Below are 25,855 nucleotides of genomic sequence, written 5' to 3' on the forward strand. Positions count from 1 at the left end.
GGACATGCCCATGCGTGGTCTTCCCTATGCAGCCCCTCCATGCACACCCTGATGTTCTCATCACTCTCAGGCTTCCTTGAGACTGGCCTGGCCAAGCCCTACCTTCTGCCCTCACCCTGGGATCTGCTGACCTGCTTCAGATCCCCCTTACCTCTGGGCTAGTCAGATGCCCAGACTCAGCCCAGGCTCTGTGCTACCATCCAGCTTCTATCCCTGAGTCCTGTGTGAGACTGTGGCCAGGCCCGCGAGTTCAGATTGCCCTCAGCCTCCTGACCCAGAAGACAAATGAGGATGCATGGTCACATGGTTGCAGTGTGACTGCAACAGGCAATGTCTAGTCATCACTTTATAACCAGAGGACACTGTGGCAACGTGGCATCGTGCTGTAGGAAGAAGTGATTCCATGAACCCAGATGCTAGATCTGGATGGTGTGAACAACTAGAAGCAACTCTAAACTAGCTAGTAAGCTAGAATAGCATATTAGTGAAGAACACAGACTTTAGACTGCCTGCTTTCAAATCCAGGTTCTACATCTGTCTAGCTCTGTGGCCTTTGACAAGTTAGTCAGCCACTCTGTGCCTCAGTTTTCTCCTCTGTAAAGTACTATTATCCTAAAATAGTATTATAGTACTACCTCCCTTTCAAGGCTCTTATGAGGAATAACCGAGTTAGCATATGTAACGCGTACTTAGAACCGTGTTGGTTGTTAGCATCACTACAATGGAATCCAAGAGACTCAGAAAAGCCCCTGCAGAGCTCCACCCTCTCCAGCTGGCTGCTCTAGCACCTCTCCTGAGAGGGAGCCAGGAAAGGGGAGAAGTCACTTTCTAACACCCCCAGTCCTCTGTCACCTAGCAGTGCTGGCTGAAACTCACCTCCTGTGTGCAAAGTGCAGTAAAAAGTAATTGCTACAAGATGGAAGCATCAGGGCCCACATTTTGTGCTGGTTCTCAAACCCAGGCCTCTCTCGCATCAGGCATTTGCTCTGCTAATGAAATGAATGGTGCTTCGATCCTCATTTGGCTGCTGATCCAGGGACATGAGCTCCTTTCGGAATCTTTCATGTGATGGGCAAGTGTGACCTTCCAGGGGTTCCTGGTTGCGGTCCCTTCAAAACCCCACCTCCACACCGCTCAGGGATGATGTCAAAAGATACCCATCATGTGTTGTTGAATGAAAAAGCAAAAGGCAGAACAGTATGTCCAGTACAACAGTATGTGTAAAACACACATGAAAATGTATTTTCAAAGTCTAGAAAGATGGATGCCAAACAATTTGGAGTGGTTATCTCAGGCTAGTTTTCCCAGGGACAGGGGTGAGGGGGTGGAGTAGGGCGCACTGCAATTTTGCTGTAGACCTGTTAGTAATGTCTGTCGTTTCCATAGCAAGCATATGCAACGTTTGCTGTTAAAAAAAATAGTAATCTTTTTCAACGTATATCAAATCATGGAAAAATATTTGCAACACAGATGGCAAACTAAGGGTTAAAGCAATATCTAGAATTGTTTATGAGCAGAAAAAGTAGTTGAAAAGAATAGAATAATACAATAACAGTGGTTATCCCTAGAGTAGAGCTTAATGAGATATTTTAATTTTCTTCTTTATACCCTTTCCTATATTTTCCAAACATTTAGCAATAAAAATGCATTGTGCTTTTCAAGTCAGAAAAATATGATTTTTTTAATTGAAAGGAAATTCAACAATAAACATAATTAAAGAGAGGATCCAAAAGGAGACCAGAAGGCTTAAAAGGTTTGAAAGGACAGAAGGTAAAATGAGATCATTGAAAAAGGAAAAATAATGGGGAATAGTACAAGTCAGAACAGTAAAATATATACATGAAAATAAGACAAAAGAACAAGGTAAGATACTAATTTTTTTATTTTTAATATTAAAAATCAATAGCCAGAAAGGTTGAAAAGAAACTGCTGGAAAGCAGGCCGGGGTGAGTCCTCGTGCAGGTCTTGCAGGAAAGAGACCCTGGCTGAGCCCCAGGAGTGTGACACGACCTTTGCCAACTTTGTGACCCCCCCTCAGCAGCCAGGTGAACTTCCCAGATCCTCCGCCTTATCTCAGACTCATGTGCACACTTGTCTAACACTCCCAGGACTGCAAACTCCATGAGGGCCCATGCTGGATGCCCACGTGCTTCAGTTCCCACTAGATCCATCCCTTCCCTGCCACTTGCTCCAGACCATCCTGAAGCCTTCCAGGCTCCAGGCCGCAGCAGTCTCAGGTCAGGCATGCAGTGCAGCCCCCTGAGAAGCCTCGGCAAGTCATCTCACCAATCCAAGACTTGGCTCCCAGCCATAAAACATTGTGGCACGATTAATCACATGATATTTGCAAAGTGCCTGGCACACAGTAGGTGATTAGCAAATGCTTAGGGAGTCAGTGACTGAGGGGCATCCCATCTCCCAGAGGGTAGCACAGAAAATCAGAATTCCAGCCTACCCAGGCTCCACGTAGGCACCACTCTGCCCACCCACTAAGACAGACCCCTCTTAGCAGCTCCCTTGGCCTGTACATCAAAGAAAGCACAAAGCAGCCCCATACTAACCCCAGGCCAGCTGAGGAGACTCTACTCAAGATAGAATGGGGCCCACTGGGCACAGAAGGGAGCCCGGAGGCTGGCACCAAGCCTTCGGCAGGCCTCCTCCCTACCCAGCCCCCAGACCAAGGCCCCTCAGCCTGAGCAACATCCTATGAGCCTCGGTACAGCTCAGAGCCTTCAGCCAACTCAGCGGGGCCCCTGAGCTGCTGGCTGGGGATGCATTTGTGGTCATCAGTTAATTTTAGGGTGACACTCCTCCTTAACTTTCCAATATGTCCTTAAACTTATAGCTGTAGTCAGCCCACGACTAACTGTTGCTGGTAAGAGCAATGCAGGCTGTCCCAGGACTAGGGCTGTGCTTGGCAAAAGGTAATGCGGAAGCAAATCACCTGGGATTTTGTGAAAATGCAGATACTGATTCAGTAGGTCCAGGGTGGGGCCTGAGGTTCGCATTTCTAACCAGCTCCACACGGATGCTGCTGGTCCAGGAACCGCACTTTGAGTGGCAGCTGCTAGACGGTGCCTTCATGCCCATGCAATTATTAAACCGGGAGGACTCTGAGACCATGTTTTCCTTCTTCCTATTAAGACCAGAAATTCTTCCTGCAGCATTTCTGGTGACAGGACAGTGCCTGGCATGTACTAGGTGCTAAATAGATGTTAGTTGGCCCGAAATAAAATTACTTCCAGGAATAGGAAGCTCTTCTGGTGGAGGCAGTTCTCTTATGGTTAGAAAGCTCCTTCTGTTGAGCCCACACAGGCTCCTGAACCTGCCACCCACTGGCCTTGGCACACCCCATGCCGCTGCTACCACCAGGCCCCGTGGCACAGCACCGAGGCTGAGCTAAGTGTTTGCAACCTAAAACACAAACAACAAGCCAACAAAAAGGATGGACTCCCCAAAACTGAAAACAGTACAATCACAATGAATAAATGTTTAACTGTCTGCAAAATTTAACATTTGTCAAGCAGACAACAGCGATGCAACTCTTACATAGTTAGATACAAATTATATTTAATTGTGGATACAGGTGCATTTTAATAAGCTTCATGTGACCAAGGCCAGATGGCTTCATTGGAGAATTCTGTCAAATATTTAAAGAAGAACTAGGACCAATCCTCCTCAAACTCTTCCAAGAATGTTGAAGAGGAGGGAACACACCCAAACTCACTCTGTGAGGCCAGCATTGCCCTCATATTAAAGCCAGACAAAGACACTACAAGAAAAGAAAACCATAGACTGATAAACACTGATGCAAAAGTTCTCAACAAAATACTAGCAGACCAAATTCAACAGCCCATTAGAAAGATTATGTACCATGACCAAGTGGAATTTATTCCTGGAATGCAAGGATGATCCAACATACAAAAATCAATCAAAGTAATACACCACATTAGCAGAATGAAAGACAAAAACCACATGACCATCTCAATTGATACAGAAAACGCTTTAGACAAAATTTAACATACTTCTGTTACGATAACATTCAACAGACTGGGTGTAGAAGGAAACTACCTCAATATAATAAAGGCTACATATGACAAGCCAACAGCTAACATTACACTCAATGGTGAAAACTTTTCCTCTAAGGTCAGGAACAAGACAAGAATGTCCACTCTCCCCACTTCTTTCAACATAGTACTGCAAGTTCTAGCCAGAGCAATTAGGTAAGAAAAAGAAATAAAATGTGTCCAAGTTGGAAATGAAGAAGTAAAATTATTTCTGTTCACAGATGATACAATCTTATATGTAGAAAACCATAGAGATCACACACACACACACACACACACACACACACACACACAAATTGTTAGAATAAACAAATTCAGCAAAGTTGCAGGATGCAAAATGAACACATGAAAATCAGTTGCATTTCTACACACTAACAACGAACAACCCAAAAAAGAATCACACAATGAAAACTACAAAACATTGCTGAAAGAAATTAAAGAAGACATAAATAAATAGAAATTCATCCCATGTTAATGGATTAGAAGATTTTGAGCAAGGGTGCCCAGACCACTTAATGGGGAAGGAACAATCTCTTCAACAAATGGTGCTGGGAAAACTGGACATCCACTTGCAAAAGAATAAAGTTGGACGCTTTCTTTGCACCATATACACAAATTAATTCAAAATGGATTAAGACCTAAACATAAGACCCAAAACTATAAAAACTCCTTGAAGAAAGCATAGAGGAAAAGCTTCATGAAATTAGATTTTGCAGTAAGTTCTTGAATATGAAACCAAAAGCACAGGCAGCAAAAGCAAAAACAGACAAATGAGATATTACTTCATAACCATGAAAAACAGAAACTCACCCATTTAAAAAACATTTGTTTAAACAAAATATTGACCAGGATGTGGAGAAATAGTAACCCTTAAGGACTACTGTGGATGGGAATGTAAAATGGTACAACTGCTATGGAGAATAGTATGGCAGTTCCTTAAAATTTTATATAAAAATACCAGATGATCCAGCAATCCTACTTCTGGGTAAATATCCAAAAGAATTGAAAGCAAGGAGTTGAACAGATATTTGCACACTCATATTTATAGCAGCATTATTCACAACAGCCAAGAGATGAAAGCAACTGGAATGTCCCTTGATGGATGGATGGATAAACAAAATGCGGTATATACATACCTTTAGTCTTTAATCTAAAAAAGAAAGGAGGGGGAAATGGGAGTTTTTGTTTAATGTGTACAGAGTTTCCATTTTGCAAAATGAAAAATTCTGGAGATCTATTGCACAACAATGAGAATATACTTAACACTACTGAACTATACACTTAAAAATGATTCAGTTGGTAAATTTTATGTTATGAGTTTTTTACCACACACACACAAAATTTAAAACCATCCCCAAAAATGGGGAGAAAAGGAAAGAAATAAAAAAAAATCAGGTGATTTTGAAGTGCCCCATATTTGTAAACCACTGACCCAGTGTGAATCTGGATGGCTTCTGGGAGGAAAAGCAGCTTTGAGCTGAACAGTGAAAGGCAAACATGTTTTTGACTGGGTGAAGAGGAGGGGAGACATTACCAAAGAAGGAATTAGTTCAGCAGAAGCATCATTAGCATCATTGCAAACACTTCTTGTAAGTGCCTGTCCTGTGTGAGGCATGCGGTTCACGTGTTCTCTCACTTAATCCTTACAACAGCAACCCTACAATACGAGGTGGGCACTAAGTGTCATTTTGCAGAAGAGAAGGTGGATGGCAGTTCAGGGAGCCATCAAGGCAACTAAAGCAAACAGTGCATGTAGAGATGAGGCACACTGGAAGGGAGGAGATAGTCAAAGGCCTTGATACCAGGCAGAGACATTCACGTGATACCATGGAACAGGGAGTCATTGCAGGTTCTGGAGCAGAAGCATGATGTGTTTCCAGTGGTGCTGTCAGCAGGTGAATGTGGAAGCAGTATGTGGGGAAGGCCTGGCTGAGCCTCTGTGCTCTGCACCAGGGTGGAAACCTGATCAGTACAAAAGGGGTGACAAATAGATGTGCAAGTTGGAGGTCAAAGGAAATCAACCCTGAAGCAGATGCCCATTGTCCATCTCCTCCCACCCCCAACACTCCCAGGCCTCCTCTCTGAATGATTCATATCCCCTGGGGTTCTCCTGGTTCTCCTGGTACCTGCTCTACTCCCGCTGAGCAAAACCAGTTGGGGCAAGTCTGCATTTTCCTGCAGTTTGGCATGGGGGACACCACCGGTCCCTGTGACCGCCCTCTGCTGGAGGCTTCTAGGCTGGCAAGTGTCTGCAGGCTCTGGACATTGGGCCCAGTTAACCTTCATTTTTTATTAGAGTGATAGGTTGTCTTTCAGAGCCTCGGTGATATTAATTACAGCTGTTGTATAACAACATGATGTTTCACAGAGGACAGAGTTCTCTGTCCCAGAGGCATCTGGCCCCCAGGACCATCACCCACAAGAGGATTGACTTCTCAAGGATTCTGGACTCCCTCCTCTTTCTGCTTCTTAGCACAAGCCTTCAGCCCCCAAGCCCATCCTCAGGAGGGCCGATCAAGCAGAATCCTGGGGCTCCGGTGGGTTATGCTGGAAGCTGGTCTTTAACCACGGAGAATTCTAGAACTCTGATCTAAAAGCTGGACACAGATGACCATGACAGGACAGTCCTGCTTCAATAAAGAAAGGCAGTGAAGTCTACTGTTATAGGATTCTTCCAAGAAGGGCCTCAGCCTCACACGAGGAACACCATAATGGAGTCATACATTGCGCTGTCAGGTTTTCAAACCTCTTTTAGCAACAAACCCCTGGAACCTTGGCTGCTGGGCCTTCTTGGCACTGAGGCAGCTCTGCAGGGCCCAGGATTCCTGGGGTCACAGCTACAATCCCTTCCAACCATAAGAATCCACACTTTACCATTTGAAGCCAATCAAATAGTATTAAATGAAGGAAGACAAATATATTTGAAAATCAGATTCACCCTGGGGGGATCAAGTGTTTGTTTCTGAATTAACCCAGGCTGGATTCAGAGATTCCCAAGTTTCTGATTTATTTCTCCTCTTTTGGTAATAAAATGAAAAATTTTGAAGTATGGAGATGGAGAACAAGCCAGAGACCATACTAAGTGCTTTAAACATGTTTCTCTTTTCATCTTCACAGTAATCCTCTCACCCCCATGAATAAAAGGAAGCTGGAAAGTTCATAAGTGATCTGCCCAAGGTCTCCCAGCTGGAAGCCAGGATTCAGATTCAGGTCTGTCTGGCACCTAAATCGATCAGCCTGTCTCCCTTCCACCCCCTCAGCCCCTGTCCCATTTAACAGCCCCACCCCACCACTTCCACTATCAGGGATCCCAGCGCACACCTAGTTCTTTGTTGCTGCCCCACCCGCCTCCCTACCACGTCCTCCAGGGCATAAAACAGAGGTAAGTGCGTTAAAAATTTATACCGTACACTGGAAAATGGCAGGTCCCAAAACAGAGAATATTAAGACCACCTGGGGCAATAAAGGATTCTGGAGAGTTTTTGAAGTGTTTCCACATTCCACATTTCACTTAATGCCCACATGCATCCTGTGAAAGAGACCAGTGTTAATAGCTCTGTTTTATAGATAGGACATGAGGCTCAGAGAAGCTGTGACCCATCCAAGGTCACATAGTTAAGGAAAGCGCCTCAGTCAGGACTAAAGGGATGTAAGTTTCTGGATGGAGAGGCACTGGCTAGAACCCAGCTCTTCCGCAACCTGGGCCAGCGCTCCCGCCATCCACTCCAGGAAGCAGCAGTCTGCATAACGATCTGAAGACAACGTCTCCCCACTGAGCTCCTCCTCCCCAGCACATGCTGTTTTCTCATCCTTCTTCTTTTTTTCTTCCCTTCCTTTTTTCTCACCATAAATTACATCCCTTGTCTAAAGAATAATTAATGCCACTTAAATAAAGGGAGCAGCAGCCTCATTCCTGTGCTCACATAATTAAGGACTGTCACTTGCATCGCCTGCCTGTGGACACACCCAAGGTGTACCCACCTCTTACTGAGCTTTGAACTATGTGCCAAGCAGGTGCATGCTTAGCTCAGTACATCCTCACCACAAGTCTCTGAAGTAGGTTTCCATATGCCCTCTTTGCAGATGAGGCAGTAGAGGCCCAGAAATGTCACTCATGGCTTGTTCAAGGTCATATAACTTGTAAGTGGCACAGCTAGACTTGAACCTAAGTTTGTCTGACACTAAAGTCCATGTTCTTCACCCCACGGTTCCAACTGAGGGATAACCAAACTGTGGCCAGCCTTTACTTCTCCATCTTTAGAACTCTTCCTGTTAACAGAATACTTTAGCATGCATATAGGTTAGACCAGGCTTGAAGATATCTAATGATAATAATAATTGCGTTCACCACATAGTGGGTGCTTACTTTAGGCATTGTGCTTTACCCCATTATGTCTTTCAGTCCCCACCAATACTTTGTGAAGTGGATACTGCTAGCCCTGTTTTACAGATGAGGTAACTGAGGCCACCAGCACATAGTTTGTGTGTGATAAAATGAGGATTTGGACTCAGGTCTGGGTGATGCCTGAGCCCTTGCCTTAACCGCCTCTCCCCACCTTGCCTACCAGGTTTACTGTTCTTCCAAACATGACATGAATTCTCTCTGCCTCTGGAGTTGGGCCAAAAGAGGTATGTCTGGTCAGTTTGGCCATCAGGAGATTCAGAGCACCCTGAGTGTCCCGTCACCTTGTTTCTGCCTGAGGCTGGCTGCCTTTCCCTGCAAGAGAACTGCTCTGGGTTTCAGGACAGATGCCAGGTATCAGCTAGAATGTCTGCTGGAGACCTGGGAACATATGTGACTTGCCTGTTTGGAAGTACAGAGGAGACTGGAGCTCACACTGTTTAAAAACAGTTCCCTTTCTTTCAGCAAGATGTGTGTGCACTGCTTATCCTCCAAAGAGAGGAGTGGGGTATTTGAATCAAAAGTGTGGGATCTGGGAGTCTGCCAGGGGGCTCACTAAGGCAGCAGTCGATGGTTGTTCGAGAGAGGGCCCCTTGGTTGCCAAGTGACAGAAAACCCAAACCAAACTGATTTAAGCAGTTTGTTGACATACAGAGCTAAAACCCCAGGGTAGGTGGAGCTTCAGGTGCAGCTTGATCAGAGAATCAAAGGATGACTGACTCCAAGTCCCGCTTCTCAGCTTTGCTCTCCTCCACACTGGCTTCACTTCCTGTCACCGCAAGATGGCGGCCATAGCACCAAACCTCACACCCTCTCAGGAGAAGGGAGGCAGTGATCTAGTCAGTCAAACAACTGAGTTTCACTGGCTCTAGCAGGCGTGGCTTGGCTCAACACTGACAGTGGGAAATGTGATGCATTGATTGGCTGGGCCCTGGGGGTGGGGATCAACATACACCCAATAGCATGGACTTAGAGAGACAAAGGGTAGTGCCCTCAAAATCATATTGGGATGCATTATAAGAAGCAGGATAAGTAGGTGTTGGATGTCAGAAAGAAAGAGAAAAAAGGAAGGAAAGAAGGAAGAGAGGAAGGAAGGAAGAAGGAAAGAAAGAGTGGTTATGGAGATGTGCCTAACAGCTTCCAGACAAGCTATGCTCCAAAATTTCATTTGTAAATCAGTTTCTAACTCATTACATTTGTACCCATGTGGTTGAGAGGGAAGGGGGAATTTTTAATTGTAAAGTTCCCAGACTAGCCTAAAAATTTTTATTTAATCCATAATATAGTGGAAGTGCTTGGATATTTGCAATGAAAAATAGAATGCAAAACTTACAACCGTGGATGATAAATAAAAAGAATTGGGATCTGAAACCTTGTCTTTGTTATGAGTGCTGATGCTTGAGAAAAAGCAAGTTTAATTAATGAGACTAAGCTAGCAGATGGAGACTCCAGTGGGGATCTGAAGGGGGCTTCTGAGCACTTCCAAGGGCTCAGGAGGTTGATGGCAGGGCTTTCTGTTACGCTGAATTTCCCTTTACATATTATAGTTTTCTTTATTCTTGATATAGGTGTGTCAAGAACATTCTTACATCTTCTTCTTCCAGGTGTACAAGGAAAATGAGTCTTTGCAACTCCACTATGATTCAGATCATTCTGGATTCACAAACGCAATCCAAGGGAGGGAGAGGAGAGCAGGAGATGGTCCCACTGCACCTGGGCAAGAAGTGGTGGTTGGGGGGCAGGGCAGGGGAGGGACTGGAGGCTGGACACTGAATGTGAGAGGCTGGCCTACCTGGGGGGTACCCAAGCCTGCAGGACAGAGTAAAGGAGAAAGCTGCCAGCCTCCTCCTATTAATCACAGGCACAAGATGCATTCAAACCCATCTTTCTCCAGCACTCTGCATTTCCCCTGTCAGACCATCTAGAAGTATGGGGACAGCAACCAAGCTAAGCCTAGGCCGACGGCCCCCCTGTTGGTCGGTGAAGTCGGTGAGGTCCATTCTCTGGCAGGTACGTGCATTGCTTCTGTCTCCTTGAAGCAGCTGATTGTATATTTACTTTCCTCTTCTTTTCACTTTGCTTCTCTCCCCACTGGCAGCTGGGACACAGAATTTCCTTGCCTAGAACACAAATCTGACCCCATCACTTTGCACCCCTCAAAACCTTTCAGTTGCCTGGTGACTACAGCAACATTTCTCCAAGTCTGTCCCTTAGAATCTTCATTCTTTGGTCAAATAAGTTTAAGAAATCCTCTATCTCATACCCATTTTAGAGAATCCAAACCCAAAGACAAATGAAGGTCTCCAAGCAGTCTTTTGGTAAAGGACATCTTTTACTTTTTTACTCCATCAGTTCTAAACCTTGCTTGACATTGAAGCCCTTCGTATGTAATCTTATTTAACAAACACATTTGGGGAATCACTGGTCTGCAAGATAAAATCTAGATACCTTAACACAGCATCCAAGACCCTTCCTTTCTGACCACAACCCCTCTTTCCAGCCTCACTGCCTAGAGTTCTTCCACCGATGCTCCCTGGTTCCCACCACACTGACCACACACAAATGCTTTGCACTTTCATTTCTCTGTATTTTTGTTCCTATTATTCCTCATTCCTTCCCTTTTCCTTTTTCCTAGGAGCTCCATTCAGATGATTATTTTGTTGATATGAATGATGCACACCTACTGAACGCCTATGTGCCAGGCCCTCTCCAGTCAGCTTTACCCACTCAGGCCCCTGGCTTCAGAGCTGGAGCAAGATGCTGACAATGACTGTTGCCTTCTGTGCTTTGATACCCCTTTCCACTTGGCTCCCACAGCCTCTGATATCAAAAGCCCACTCTCAATTCTTGGTTATCCTAGACCCCCTCTCCCTAGCTTGGGTCTCCAATCAGATTTCCCCTCTCCACTTCCTTCCCTCTTAGAAAAGAGCTTTGCAGCACCTAGTTGACAAGGATGATTGAAACCCTCAGGGTTTGTTCATTCATTCATTCATTCTACAAATATTGATTGAGCATGGGGGTTTTTAAGTTCGGCATGGTCTCACTGCACCACAGGCCAGGGGAGACAGACAGGAAACACAGCCTTATGAACAATTCAATAATTGCTAATGTGCATAAGAGAAAAGCAACAAATAACATACAAAGGAACTCCCATAAGGTTATCAGCTGATTTTTCAGCAGAAACTCTACAGGCCAGAAAGGAGTGGCACGATATATTTAAAGTGATGAAAGGGGAAAACTTATAACCAAGAATACTCTATCCGGCAAGGCTCTTGTTCACATTTGATGGAGAAATCAAAAGTTTCACAGATAAACAAAAGCTAAAAGAATTCAGCACCACCAAACCAGCTTTACAGCAAATGGTAAAGGAACTTCTCTAGTCATCAAACCATAAGAAAAGAGAACAAAAGAGAGACCTACAAAAGATTGCTTTGGCAGTTCAGGATCTTTTATGGTTCCATATAAATTTTGGAATTGTTTGTTCTAGATCTGTGAAGAATGTCATGAGTATTTCGACAGGGCTTGCATTGGATCTGTGGATTGCTTTGGGTAGTATGGCCATTTTGATGATGTTGATTCTTCCAATCCAAAAGCACAAGATACCTTTCCATTTCTTTGTATCATCTTCAGTTTCTTTCATCAATGTTTCACAGTTTTCAAGAGTATTGGTAACTTCCTTGTGTAAGTTTATTTCTAAGTATTTTGTTGTTTTTGATGCAATGAAAATGTTTATGCCAGTTATAAAATTCTAGTTTTGAAGTGAAAAAAAAGTGAATGAAGGTCTGCAAATGGCAAAATATCTTTGTTTCTTATGGATGAGGTGTATTCCATTATATATGTATGCTGCATCTTCTTTATCCATTCATCTATTGATGTGCACTTAGGATGCTTCCATATCTTGGCAATTACAAATAATGTTGCTGTTAATAGCAGAGTGTATGTATTTTTTTGAATTAATTCTTATTTTGTGGTTGGCTTTATTCCTTTGATAACTATGTAAGTTTAAAAAGCTAAAGCTCTAAACATTCTTAGAAACAATGAACAGTACATATATGTAAATTTAAAAAATATGTGCAGTATATTGTGTATATGTATTTACATGCAATACATTGTATATGTGCAGTCAAATTGTAACAATTCTACCAAATAAAACTGAAAAATGAAAAATAAGAAACAAATAATTGCTAATGTGCAAAGTGTTGCCAAGAAGTGGGGGGAGGGGCCTATGGGAGGGACATACCAAGCACCTAACCTGATCTGGGAGTCCAGGGATGGCTTCCTGGAGGAGATGAAGGCCCAAAAGAGATGGGACAGCATGCGAAGGGCACAGGTGGGGGGACTGAGGTGTGTTTCAGGGCTGCAGTGAGTACAGAAGAGGAGGGTGGCTTTGGAAGAGGCTGGTGAGTAACACATAGGGTCCTGGGAGTCTCCTTGAACACTCAGCTCAGTGACTAAGGTCAACAGGCTTGGGCCATGTGCCCTCTGTGGGGCCTTGGGCGGGTTTTGTTTCTGTTTCCCTAGCTGCAAAATGGGGTGTCTTCTCCAACACCTAGCTAACTTTAATAAGCATCTACTATACACCAGGCATTTTTCTAAGCACTTTTCATTATACAACTAATTTAATCCTCACAATACTCTAAGAGATAAGGTACTGTCACGACTTAGCAGATAATGAAACTGAGTCACTAAATTAACTTGTTGAAGGTGACCCAGCAAGCTGGAAGTGGTAGTATTTACCTAGTAGGGCTTCCAGAGTTGAACAAGATAAAGTAGGTAAAGCACTTAACATAGCTCCTGGCACACAGTACAGTCAGCCTTCCATATCCACAGATTCCACATCCCCAGATTCAACCAACCTTGGATTGAAAATATTAAAAAAAAAAAATCTAGAAAGTTCCAAAAAGCAAAAGTTGAATTTGTCAATGTGGTAACTATTTACATTGTATTTACATTGTATTTACATTGTATTGACAACTATTTACATAACCTTTACATTGTATTAGGTATTATAAGTAAAATCTAAAGATGATTTAAAGTATACAGGAGGATGTGCTTAGGTTACATGCAATTACTGTGCCATTTTATAGAAGGGATTTGAGCGTCCCTGGATTTTGGTATCCGAGGGGATCCTGGAACCAATTCCTCATACTGAGGGAGGACTGTGGTTGCTCAATAACTTTTGCTATTTATTTTGATGTATCCTAAGGCCAATGGGAAGCCATTAACAGGCTTAAAGCCATTAAGAGAATATTTTTTATTTATTTATTTTTTTGCAGGAGGAAGGGTCAATTACTTTCCCAGTGTCAAGTACATAGTAGGTAGAGCTGGGATTTCAACCCAACTTGTCCAGATCCAGAAAAAGAGAGGCCAGCCACCTGTAGGCACACAGCAGCTCCACTGTGCATGCCCACGCAGCGTAGACTTGTGCAGCTCAAGTGTGAACAAACTCTGGGGATCCAGACAGCAAAAGAGAAGGTTCCTGTGGGTAAAACAGAGGGTTTCCACTCTACTCCAAGTGCTTCCAAATCCCTTTGTGCTCATCATCCCTGCCCACCTCTTCTTATGGTTTCCTCCCCACTCAAGGAGGCTGTAAAGCCAACCTTTCCCACATGCTCTTGGCCCTCAGTCCCCAGGAAAGGACATCTGTGTGGGGGCGCTAGACAGAATACCCTCAGTTTTGTCTGCAGACTGAGCCATCCCAGCAGCTCTCTTTGGATTTCTTTCTTTCTCCCTGCATTGCACCCTGATGCAGAAAATGCAGGCAGGCAAAGCCGGTGCAGGACAGGACCACTTACCCCCTGGGTAGGGAAGGGATGGGCAGCCCATATCAGCAAGTCTCCAGTTAGAAGGATTTGGGCAGGCCCCCTTCTGCCCCTGCCTACCTCCCATCCTCCCCTCTGCTGCAGTTCCCCCAAGTCACCCATTTCCCAAGATTGAGCTGATCCTGGGGCCCAGAAGAGAAGTTGGAATCCTAATCCTCAGAGCCAGCTTTCACTTCGGATTTATTTAAATGACTTTGAGTACGAACATTTTTCTCTAGTTTTGATTCTGGTATTTTCTCTTCAGTGACCTGACTCATGGTATGTTTTAACCATTTATCTATTGGATTTTACAGTTTGAAACACCATATATATGAGCTTTTAGTGTAATTTTTTAAAAGGGCTTTAAAAATATTTAACACAGGACTTTTTCTTTTAAAATTACACAAGTGATACATGAGTATATTGTTGTATAAAATCAAAATTCATACAGTTCAATTAGAGCGAATGTCCCCTTAGCCCACTCCAAATGTTTAGTTTGTGTATATCCCTCCTGACCACTTTCTAGGTATATACCCACCTAACATATTCATATAGCTTTGTTTTGTGCACATTTTTCTTCTTTTTATAAACATTATACTAATTGCAACTTGCCTTCTTCGTGTAACAATATATCTTGGAGATAATTTTTGTATTCTTAGCATGATAAAGTTTGCCTTACATAACCAAAAATGTTCTCTTTTCCCTTGATTTCTTCCATTGGTTCTAAGCTTAGGAAGTCATTTCTTCTCCAGGTGTTTGAAAGTGTCTCTTTTTCCTACAACATTTTAATGTTTGGTTATTATTATTATTATTATTATTATTATTATTATTATTATTATTATTATTATATTACATCCAAATAAAATTTATTTATTGTATTTTGCAAGGTTAGGATACAGTTTTTCCCCCTAAATTGTCAACCAGTTGGCTCCAAATAATTTTTTTTAGTAACACTTTCTTTTCCTGATGATGGTATTTTATTACACATTAAATTAATGTGTATCATTGTCTCATTCAGAGCTCCCTAATTTATTAAAACAACTATACATTTTTGCCCTAGTACTGCATAATTTTAAATATTACAATTTTCTAATACGTTTTGTGGCTAGAAAGTCTATTCCCTCCTTACTCTTGTTTTTACAAAATTTTCTTTGAAATTCTACCTACTTATTCTGCGAAATGAATTTTATAATTTCTTAGGTAAAGGTTTGAAAAAAATCACATTTGGATTTGCATTAAGCCTGTAAATTAATTTGACCTTTCCATCTTTACATCATTTAGCCTTTGCATCAGGCATTAAGTATGTCTCTTCATATGCAAGTCTATTCTTTTATGCCTTAGGAAAAAGTTGTAGTTTTCTTCACATAGAAAAGGCTGTATTCTGGATTAATTTATAATAGCATGAGGTTAGCCACGCCTCAGAAATTCAGTAGACACACCTCCCTTCCCCAGTAAGACGATCTGGACTCAGAACTTTGGGGGCAACATTCTTGATTCTGTCTTAAATTCTTCCTCAATTCATTTATTCACTAAACTAGTATTTATTTCAAATGCCTGCTATGTGCCAGGCCCAGTTCTGTGCAGCAAGCAAAACAGTTTTCTTACTATTATCTCAAAATAAAAGGTTTAATTAAAAAAACACAATTATCTCAAAATAAAAAAGTTTAATTAAGAAAACAAAACAAAGTTCTCTCTTCGCAGGAAGCTGACTCCAGTGGGGAGAGAAGACGGGAAACAAGTAAGCAATTAGGCATATGTCAGATCAGATGGTGTGAAGTCCTGCCGAGAAAAAGTGCAGCCTCCGAAAGCTGGTCAAGGGTAGGCGCTCTGTCCGGGGTGCTTCTGAGAAGCTGAAGGAGGTGGTTTAGATTTTCTCCTTCTGATTCTGTCAAACAGAGAAAGTTCTCTATTTTTTTTTTTCCAGAAAACGATCTCTGAAGCTTTTAAATTTGTCAGCCATTTCACATAATATCCTTTTATATTTTTAAAGTCTATTTTTGTTGTCATTTCCACCATTTCACTGGCAGTTGTATCTGTTTTGCTCTTTTTCCCCATGACGTTTGTCCATTGTATTATTTAGACCTTGTTTTTACAAAAAGAACCAACTCAAGGACATATGTGCTAATCTGTTTTTCTACTTTCTAATTTATTTTTTCTGCTTTTTTCCTGATCTCTTCCCCTTGTTTTTATTTGGGGTTTTTGTTTTTTAATACTTCTGAATTATTTAATGAATATTTTGTTTGTTTAAATTTTCTGAGTTTAATAATACAACCATTTAAAAAAACGAAATAAAATGTTGAGTAAAGCTTTGCACACATAGTTGGTTTTCCTAGGCGTGGTTCTTCCTTGTGTTTTTTTCTAAATTAACACTTAATTCCCGATTCCCTCCTTTTTCCAAAAGCTATTTTGGAGAACTTTAAATAGTCAGTTTCTAACATTAATTTCTAGTTTTAGCATGTTATAAACAAAGGATGTGATCCATATGACATCCGTATTTTTAATTTATTGAGATTTTCTTTGTGGAGGAAACGGATCCATTTTTTAAAACTATTTTGTGGATCCTGGAAAATCAGCTGAGTAACTTATAGCCCAAGCCAAAAGTCAGTATATCTTCAGGAACTAGGGGAAAGAACAAAATGTGAACAGGAAGTAAACTCCAAAGAGGAAGTGATTTTGATACAGAGGGGACAAAGAGCTGGCTTTTTTCAGTAAGGACTAAAGACCAGGCACTGTGCTAGGCACTTTGCATGTATTGTCTCATCCAGTGGTGAGGCAGGACTCCTCAGAGCAGGAAACGAGGCCCCAGGGGAGGTTAAGTAACTTCCTAAAGTCTGTTCCCCGCTTACAGCCCTGTCCCCCTTGCTTTGCTGAGCAGGTTCCCACGTTTCTTTTAAGACTCAGTTTAAATATCACTTCTTCTAAGAAGGTTTCCCAAAGAGAAGAGCTGGGTACCCCTCTTCTGCTCCTGTAGAAGTCATCACTAGTCACATCTGTCACCCTTGGTTACCTGGGAGACCCTTAAGGGTGGCCGACATATTTTGGGTTCTCAATAAATGTTTGTTGATGAAGTGAAGAATAAAGACAAAAGGGCCAAAATAAAGGACCAAAAGAGAGCTCCTGTCTGAAGAGTCAACATAGCAAAGCCATCACCTTATGGCACCCCTCCCCCACTTCTACCAAGCAGGTGATGCCTAGGGGTTTACAGGTAATATACTGACATTAATAGCTCGTTCTGTTTGCAGCATGCTTTGATGTCTACACAACATTATCCTAACTGCATTATCTCATTTGATCTCCAAGAACACAGGTCGCCCTAAGCCCATTTTTTAGATAGTGAATATTCAGAAACTAAGTCTGTCCAAGGTCACACAGCTGGCAAGTCACCCTAGCCGAGAACTCTTCAGACTCCTGTCAATGCCACATTCAAAGTGAACCCAGGTCCCTCTCCATGCTAAAGCAGACATGCAGACCCCGACGCCGCACACGCACACACCTTGCTGTCTCGGTAGAGAAGACTTCAAATTCCCCTCCTGTCTTGCTCATCATCATGGTTTCACAATGGAGTCTTTCTTTTTCAGACATGTTTAATTAATGCCTTAAAGGAAATTCATGAGAGTGATCCCTGATGTTACACACTTATTCATTCCTCTGTTCTTATGGACAATAAACACTGACTGAACATTTACTGAGCCCCTGTTATGAATGCAGAGCCAGGTACTCCGCTAGCCCTGGACACTGCGACCCAGGTGCAAGCTGTGGAGGACAACTTGGGGGGACCTTCAAGGCAGCTCTGCCCACAGTCCACCCACTGCTTCCAGGCCTGCCTCCTCCTCCCCCATCCTCCCAGTTCCCACCCCACACCCTCTTTATCTCCCTTCACAAAAAGCCCCATTCTCTTTTTTGCACAATACACTTTCACAATAGATAGTCTATTCAACTCAGAGCCCAAATCATCAGCAACCAAAACGCTAGTTCCTCTTTCCTCCTAGGTCTTCAGACATTTCCAGGGGAGGAGAAATAACTGCATTAGGTAGTGTAACTTCCTGTTTGCTTGGCTTTTTCTCCTGCAGACTGGAAGCTCCTTGAAGGTCTGGCCCTGGGTCTTTTCACCGTTGACTGTGGAGTGAGTGAGAAGCCCAGGTCTTGTTCTCTAAATATATAGGTTATTGTTTAAAAATTCTATAATCATTATAGAAATTTGGCAAATATAATTCCAACAAACACAAACAACTTTTTAACTTGTTTGTATTTCCTTCCCAGTACTTTATATCTATTTTTCAGGATAAATATATGTATATACGAAATTGGGCAAAAATATAATTGCATATGCCATTTTATATCTCGCTTACTATATCACATTTTCCAGGTCATTACATATTCTTCAAAAACATAGTTTTTAATAGCTGCACAGTGTAACAGTAAATGTGCATGCCATAACTTCTTTAAACATTTTCTCATTGTTGAATACTTCAGTTATTTCCTTTTTTTTTTTTTTTTTGGTTGTAGTTTTTTGCCAACATAAATAACAATTCGATAAACATCCTTAACTCACATCTTTCTCCACAATGATGACTCTCCCTCAAATAGACTTCTAGAACTAAAGTTTGCTAATCAAAAGACACAAACTTTTAAACTTCCCTTGACTTAAAATATCAAATTATTTTCCAGGCTTTGACCAATTAGCTCTCTCACAGCAGTATTTGTCATCATTGTGGCTTTTATGTGTTTATTTGTTTTCAACTCTTTAGTGAAGCTAGCAGTTTCCTGCTTATGGTAGGTGGCCCATGTTTCTTTTAGCATATTTTTATTCTTATATTTATGCAAATAAGGCAAGTTAGCATATTGGTCCAAACCATGATAGGAATAAAGCCATCTTTATACAAACATGTACCCTTGGACACAAGCGGCATCAGAGGAGGTGCACCCTGACATTATTCCTTAAGAAATAGTGCAGAAATGTCAGATGTTCACCCTATCTATCCACGCAGACTTTTGCTTTGAGTTTTCCTGCAAACTGAGTATTCCAAAATTGTTACTATATTTCTTGACAATTTTGAGTTGCTGCCCAACGCATCTTCTGTCGGACTCCAGCCATTGACTTAGTTTTCAGTGACTCTCCAGTTCCAGGTCCCCTTCCATCTCCCACAGACCCATCCTTTCAGGAGCCCTAGGTCCATCTCTGCTCTCTGCGGCCCCGTTCAGTTCCACCCTGGGGTCCTGCGCCTTGCACTGGCTGGATTTCGGTGGGAGGTCTGATAGTCAAAATCGAATATTAGACATTGCAATATATATCCACTGATATATATTTTTCATGTTTGTATGTTTCTGCCAATGAAAGAAACAGACTTTAATCATCACCCACTAATCTCCCAGCAGTTACTCTGGTGAACACATCAAGTGAAACACTGAAGAGCTGTTTCATACCTTTACTGGGCTTAAAGAGTCCTGATTTTTAGAGAGATGGATATGAACGTTCTGGAAGGTCTGTGACACGAATGTATCCTCTCTCAGGGAAATTGTGAGGATTGATAAACTTTATACTAACAAATCTTCTCTCCTGTTCCAGCTAGGGGGAGAGGGGGTCAGGGGGAACAACTGTGGGGCTCCTGAAATGCTCAGGGGAGGCATCTGTTCACTCCTGCATCAGAACAGCTGATTTCTTTCTCTCTGTTGTGAATCTGGAGGCTTCCTTCTTGGGTTTGAGGAGGTCAGGGGATTTGGCTAAAAGGTGGTGGCGTCTGACTGTGCACTTAGGCCCTTGCTAGTACTTCCAAACACTCGTACAGTCGTCACAGTTTACCAAATACAGTATCATTCACTACACGTCATACGTTACCTGTTTACATTCCTCCCAGCAACCCCAGGAGATGGACATTGTTTAAGTTACCCATGTCAGAGAATGAAGTGGGTCACCTGCCCAGACAGGTTCTCACAGGGAGGTGATCTGGAAGAGAAAAAGGTAATGGGGACGTACCAGGAGGGGACTGTCACTCTAAAGGAGAAAACAGAGATGCTCTCAACTGGAAACTCGGGCTGCAAATTCTGGCTCAGTCACTCCATAGATGTGACCTTGGAAAGGTTTTAAATTTTTCTGTGCCTTGGTCTCCCCAGCTGTAAAATGATCAGAATATAACATTTACCTGGCACAAAGGTGACTGTGCAGTGTGTTTATCATAGCAGGTCCACAAAAGTGAAAAACTGGAAATATCCCACAAGTCCAGCAATTTGTTTAACCAGTAAGAGAAGGGCACGGAATAATATCGTTCATTAAGAATGATAATGTGGATGTCTACAGACAGGGAAAAAGATTTGTGACACCATTACCAGGTAAAAGTGGTTGCAGTTTGGTAGGAATATACCATTCTTGTTTAATTTTGTAAAAATAATGTATCTACACGTATAGTCATTCACTTGTTTAACAATATTTACTTTGTATAGTTTTATTACTATGTGCATTTATGTTTAGGTATGTGGACATAAAATGTCCAAGGATATACACCAACACATGTCTCTACAGGGGTTCTTTTTCAGTTTTGCTTAGCTAGTTATCAAATTCTCTCAGAATGAACTTGTGTCATAAAGAAATAAAAGAAGTGTAAAAGGTTTACAATGCAGGAACAAGAACCCTGGAGTCTGCCTGGATCCAGGGGGGCATTTTGCTGGTGCCAAGTTCATCTGCAAACTGCTTGGAGAACAAGGAACCCAAGCAAAGGACTAAAGAGGTTTTGAGAGATTTAATTCAGGTTCTGGAGGAGTCAAAAGTCTTTCTCCCCCTTGCCTCACCAGTGTGAACTTCTGTGTCTAGTTCTCTTCACTGAGCAAATACAGCCAGGCGCCTGCTCCTAGGGGCCCTCCAGGATTTTACGAGGCCCACTCTCTTCTCTTATTTGTTCTTCGGTCAGGCTACACTTCCAATGATCAGGCCAGGCCTTAGTAACCACAGTCTTCACATTCTGGTCCTGTTTCGGAGACAATACCCTGACCACCTAGATCAGACATAGGTGTTCCCCAACCCCAGCCACCCACGGGGACACAGGGCATCTTTGAAGGAATGTATCCTCCACAGCCAGCTCATTGCGTTTCTGACATGATGAGTCACTCTACTTTTAACTCAGAACATAAATCTCATTTCCAGGTTGTATGGGCACCTCCCTGGCACTCCCTGATTTATAACAATGAATAAAAGCTCCCATGTATTGGAGCTTATGTCCCAGACATTGAGCTGGGAATGGGACCATTTAAACCTCTCAGAAACCCTGTGAGTCAAGTGTTTTCATCCCTATTTCACAGATGAGAAAACTTAAATTTAGAGAAGTCAACTTGCCAATATGCAGCAAGTAAGCCTGGACCCTTAAACATAAAAAGACGTCTCTGCACCCACAAGTCTTCTTACCCTTTTTATAAGTAAAGAAATGGAGTCTAAGTCATCCACTGAGGCTGTTAATCACCCCAGTTTCACGAAGTTAGCAAGTGGAAGAAGCTAAAATTTGAACATCTCCCTGGTACCCGGCCCCCTCCCCAACTTATGCCCTGACACACCCGCCACTCTCCCCTCCCTGAGTTGTGCCCTGACACTGCTGTCCCCACTCCCCCACTTGTACTGTCCATTGCAGCAAATACTTGTGGTAGTTTTAAGAATCTCTAAGAATATGCTATCTTGCCCTAGGGCCTTTGGACAGGCTGTACCTTCCTATGCATTTGCCTGGCATAGCCCTATTCATCTAGATGTAACCTCCTCCAGGAAGCCATCCCTGACCACCCTAGTCCAAGCAACCTCTTAGGTGCTTCCTTGGTTCATCCTTACATGGAACAAGTGGCATTTGGTTGTCTGTCTTCTTGCTTTTCCCCCTGCCAATCTGCAAAGCCTGAGTGAGGATTGTGTGTGCTGAAGGTCCTTAGCACCCAGAACAGGAGCGGGCACAGAGCAGAACTCAGTAGGTATTTGTTGTTACATGAATGCTTGACTCTTAGAGCTGTTTTGCTTTATCTAGAAGACACAGCTTAGGTGCATCAAGCAGGATATAAAATGACAGGAATGTGGCTTCTTTCCCAATAAGAGGGCACCGTGGGGGAATGCTCTGGGGTCATCCAGGGCTCACTACCCTGATATGAAAACCATGGTGTCCTCCTTGCTAAAGCAGTCTCAGGCTACTGTTTTCTCACTCCCAGACAGAAACAAATCATGTTCTGAGTGACTGGAGTCATTGCTCACAACACCAGGAGCTGGTTTAGGGTGGGGTGAGGGGCAGTGGCCTTGGGGATTCAGTCTCTAAAGGAGTAGGTCTGCGGGCTGAGGGGGAGGGGTGAAGAGTGGCAGGTCCTGTCCCCCGGAGGCTGCAGTCACTGGGGGAGAGACAATGGGGCTCAGCATCTGCTCCTCGCTGGGAGAAGGGACCCTCCAGTGAAAAGCCAGGGAGAGCAGGGAAGTGTGGGAGGAATTGATGAGGAGGAGGGGTGGAGCCAAGGAGACGCAGCCGGGAGGAAGGAAGAGAAGGGGAAGGAAGACAGAAGGGAGGGGAGAGGATCCAGGCTTTCCTTCCTCCCGATGACCTGGTCCCGAGCTGCAGCCTCCTCTGGCATTGTTTCCTGCGGCATCTCTCGGGGCCCACGAAGACTCACGTTTCTCCCAGGCCCTGGCAGCAGCCCCAGTCCAAGGGCCAGGCATCCAGCAGGTGCTCAATACTTACTTGGGAAAATGAGAAATGTGGCCAACTTTGCTCTGGGAACTTTTCCCCTGTCTTCTCCTCACTTCTCCCAAGAAGCAGAAGGCAGAGCAGGTCTTGGGAATACGCCCAGGCGCCCCAGGAATAATTGACCCTTTCTGGCGGCTCTGCCGCGTTCTGTCCGAGGGCTCCGAGTGGAGAAACGGCTGGGAGTGGAGGGCGTCCTGGAGGTTGGAGGCCGAGCGTCCGGCCTGCCCCGGAGCCCAGGGAAGGCGAGGTTGTGCCAAGCCCCGCGGCCCTGCGGAGAGGCGCAAGGGGCCTGACCCCCGCGCTGCCGACAGCCACGCCTCGGCGCCCCCCAGCAGTGCGCCCGCGGGCCGAGGCCCAGGCCCTGGGATTGAAAAGCCCACGAGCGGCCGATCCCAGCGGCCCCTCCGAGCCCCTTCCCCACCCGGGTCCTGGCGCTCGCAGCCCGCACCGCTCCCTCGAGTCTGGACGTCCAGGGCTCTGCAAACAGCTGTTTAAAGGCTTTTTACAGTTCAGTGCTCTGGGGGGATGTTTGTTCCAAGCCCATCTGCCTACTTTAAAAATATATAAGTAAAGAACACACCCAGCCCGCCACCTCTGGTGGGGAGGGACGGGCTCGGCGGCCCCCACCCGCACTTAGGAAGGAGCCGGCACCCGGCACCCGCGTCCCCCCACCCCCACTGACTCCTCTAGGGAGGACGCCCCCGGCTTCCCACGGTGGGGGGCGGCGTCCCCCGGCCTCCTTTGTGCCGGGCGGGGCCGGGCCCCCCATTACCATGCTCCCCCTTTTCCCCGCTTCAGTTAATCTTTGTTCCCCTTTTCTGCTGGGAGGGGAAAAAAAGAGAGAAAGAAAGAAAAGGAGGAAAAAAGGCGTGACTTGATTTTCAAACGAAACTCCCACAGCAAACAAAACCCTTTTAGAGAAATAAGAAAGGAGGAAGGAGGAAGAAAAGAGGGAAGAAAAAAGAAGGGGAGAGAAAACCCTCCAGGCTTTCAATTTGAGTGGGAGAGTTGAACCGAAAGAAAGAGAAAGAAAGGAAGAAAAAACCTCTCTGCGGTAGAAAGAGAAAAGAAAACTTGGGCTGACAAGAGGGGGGTGGGGGGGGGTGGAAGGAAGTGAGAAAACAAAAGAGAGATAAAAGGGCTGCTTTTCTGTCTCTCTCTTCCTCCGCGAGCTGGCTTAGGAGGAGCTGTTTTGCATCCCTTCACGTCAGCCCTGCCTCATTCCCTTCTTCCAGGGAGGGAGAGCGAGCGAGCGACCGAGAGAGGGGGAGAGAGAGAGAGCGAGAGGAGAGGGGGAGAGAGAGGAGAGGGAGAGAGAGAGAAAGAGAGGAGCCGGAGGGAGGGCGGCAGGAGCAAGCTGCGGGCGCGCGTGGAGGCGGGCGGCGGGCGCGCAGCAGCAGCCCGGGCGGTGGGCAGCCAGGAGCCCCCGGCCCCGGCCCGCCGAGGGCCCCAGCGCAGGAGCCGCGCCCGCACCCAGGGTGAGTGTCCCGCGCGGCCCAGGGCCCCGGCCCTGCAGACCCCCGGGCGGCGCGCCGGCGGGGGCGCGGGGGGCGCGGGGGTGGGTCGCGGCGGCGGCGGCGGCCGACCCGCCCCCCGTCTCTCCCCGGAGACGGCCGCGCGCAGGCCCGCGCCGCGCTGCAAACATGTCGTCTTTTCCTTTCACTTCCACATTCCCTCATGCCGGAGAGCTGGAGGGAGAGAGGAAGAGCCGGGGAAAGAGGGAGAGATGGCGTCTGGGGGGGGAGGGGGAGGGGAAAGGGAAGGAGGGAGCGAGCGAGCGAAAGAGGGCGAGAGCGAGGAGAGCGCGCGAATGAGAGGGAGAGGAAGAGAGAGAGAGCGAGAGAGAAAGGGAGGGGAGGGAGGGAGAGAGAGAGGCAAAAATGAAAGGAAAGCGCGGCGGCGGTGGCGGCGGCGGGGCGGGAGGCCCGGAGGCGGCGGCGACTCGCGGGCCCGCACGTGGGTGTCCCGGCGCCCGGTGCGCTACCCCCAACGCCCGCCCGGGACTTAAAGTTTCACCCCCTCGCCGCGCCGCCCCGCCCCGGCGGCTGCCCACAAACTTTATTCTCCGAGCGGGTGGGGTTGCTGCGCGTCCCCGCCGTCCGGGGTGGGGGAGGGCTGGGCGCGCCGCTGGGGTGTCGGGGGCGCCCCCAGGGCAGCCGGCTGCCGCGCGCCCGGGGCCCCGGACCTGTTGAAGGCGCTCGCTGGCCCGCGGGGTCCCCATGGCCTGTCCTTAGCCTCCTCAGTCCTAGTTCCCCTTCCTCGTCGCCCACTCTCTCCGTTTTCTTGCGGTCATTTTCCTAATTGGACAGAGCTGTGGGGTGTGATCGCCGGCGTCAGATTTGGGGCCCCGAGGCTGCCAGGTGGGCACGGGGACTCTGGGACCGACGGGACAGCCCCTGCTGGCGTGCAGAGCTCAGGGATCCGGCCCTTGTGCCACCGCCCCCCTAGCCGCGGACTTGCTAACTAGTGCGTATCGTTGTGTGTTTGTGTGTGTGTGTGTGTGTGTGTGTGTGTGTGTGTGTGTGTGTGTGTGTGTGTGTGTTCGTATCGTGTGTGTGTGTGTGTGTTCGTATCGTGTGTGTGTGTGTGTTCGTATCGTGTGTGTGTGTGTGTGTGTGTGTGTGTGTGTGTGTGTGTGTGTGTGTGTTCGTTCCCAACTTGCCTTTTAAGATGACTTTTATGGTCGCTGCAACTGTTTCCCTCCAGTCTGAGCTGTAGTTCGGGAAGATTTAAGAGGCCAGGGAGGTGCTTGCGTGGGTTTTAACTAACTAAAAACAATCAATGTATCTCTAAGCTCTGCGATGGTTCCGGCAAGGCGTATCCAGAGCCTGGGTGCGTTTTCACAACTACCAGGTGCTGGTCCTTCCCCGTCTGAGCGGCCCAGTGAGGGAT

General features: G+C 45.3%; 1 protein-coding gene and 2 long non-coding RNA genes across 25 annotated transcripts in view; 2 read left to right on the forward strand and 1 right to left on the reverse strand.

Annotated features, from left to right (window-relative positions):
* Positions 1–12,650, forward strand: part of LOC105069065 (uncharacterized) — a 47,261-nt gene extending 34,611 nt beyond the window's left edge. For 7 of the 20 annotated variants that reach the window (XR_006724917.2, XR_012502581.1, XR_012502580.1 and 4 more), the window contains 2 exons: positions 7,185–10,479; positions 11,105–12,650. This is a non-coding gene — a long non-coding RNA (uncharacterized LOC105069065). The remainder of the gene's footprint in view (positions 1–7,184; positions 10,480–11,104) is intronic. The other 13 variants (XR_006724930.2, XR_012502584.1, XR_006724928.2 and 10 more) reach the window with 12 other exon arrangements.
* A 1,347-nt stretch (positions 12,651–13,997) lies between these two features.
* On the reverse strand, positions 13,998–22,778 carry LOC123616894 (uncharacterized). 2 transcript variants are annotated; one of them, XR_006724938.2, is made up of 3 exons: positions 21,054–22,778; positions 17,764–20,381; positions 13,998–16,155 (listed from the first exon to the last, which is right to left on the reverse strand). It is a non-coding gene; the product is annotated as an uncharacterized LOC123616894 (long non-coding RNA). The 2 variants fall into 2 exon arrangements; XR_006724939.2 differs by having other exon boundaries at positions 15,104–16,155; positions 17,764–21,229; positions 22,075–22,778.
* Positions 22,779–22,809: 31 nt separating this feature from the next.
* ZNF710 (zinc finger protein 710) overlaps positions 22,810–25,855 on the forward strand; it is a 63,649-nt gene continuing 60,603 nt past the window's right edge. The window contains exon 1 of one of the 3 annotated variants that reach the window (XM_045516720.2): positions 22,810–22,942. The gene's annotated coding sequence lies outside the window, so the exon portion shown is untranslated. Of the gene's footprint in view, positions 22,943–24,306; positions 24,442–24,684; positions 25,430–25,855 lie in introns of those variants that run through there. The other 2 variants (XM_074354212.1, XM_010955076.3) reach the window with 2 other exon arrangements.

The sequence above is a fragment of the Camelus bactrianus genome, chromosome 27, assembly GCF_048773025.1.
Source record: "Camelus bactrianus isolate YW-2024 breed Bactrian camel chromosome 27, ASM4877302v1, whole genome shotgun sequence".
Lineage (NCBI taxonomy): Eukaryota > Metazoa > Chordata > Mammalia > Artiodactyla > Camelidae > Camelus > Camelus bactrianus.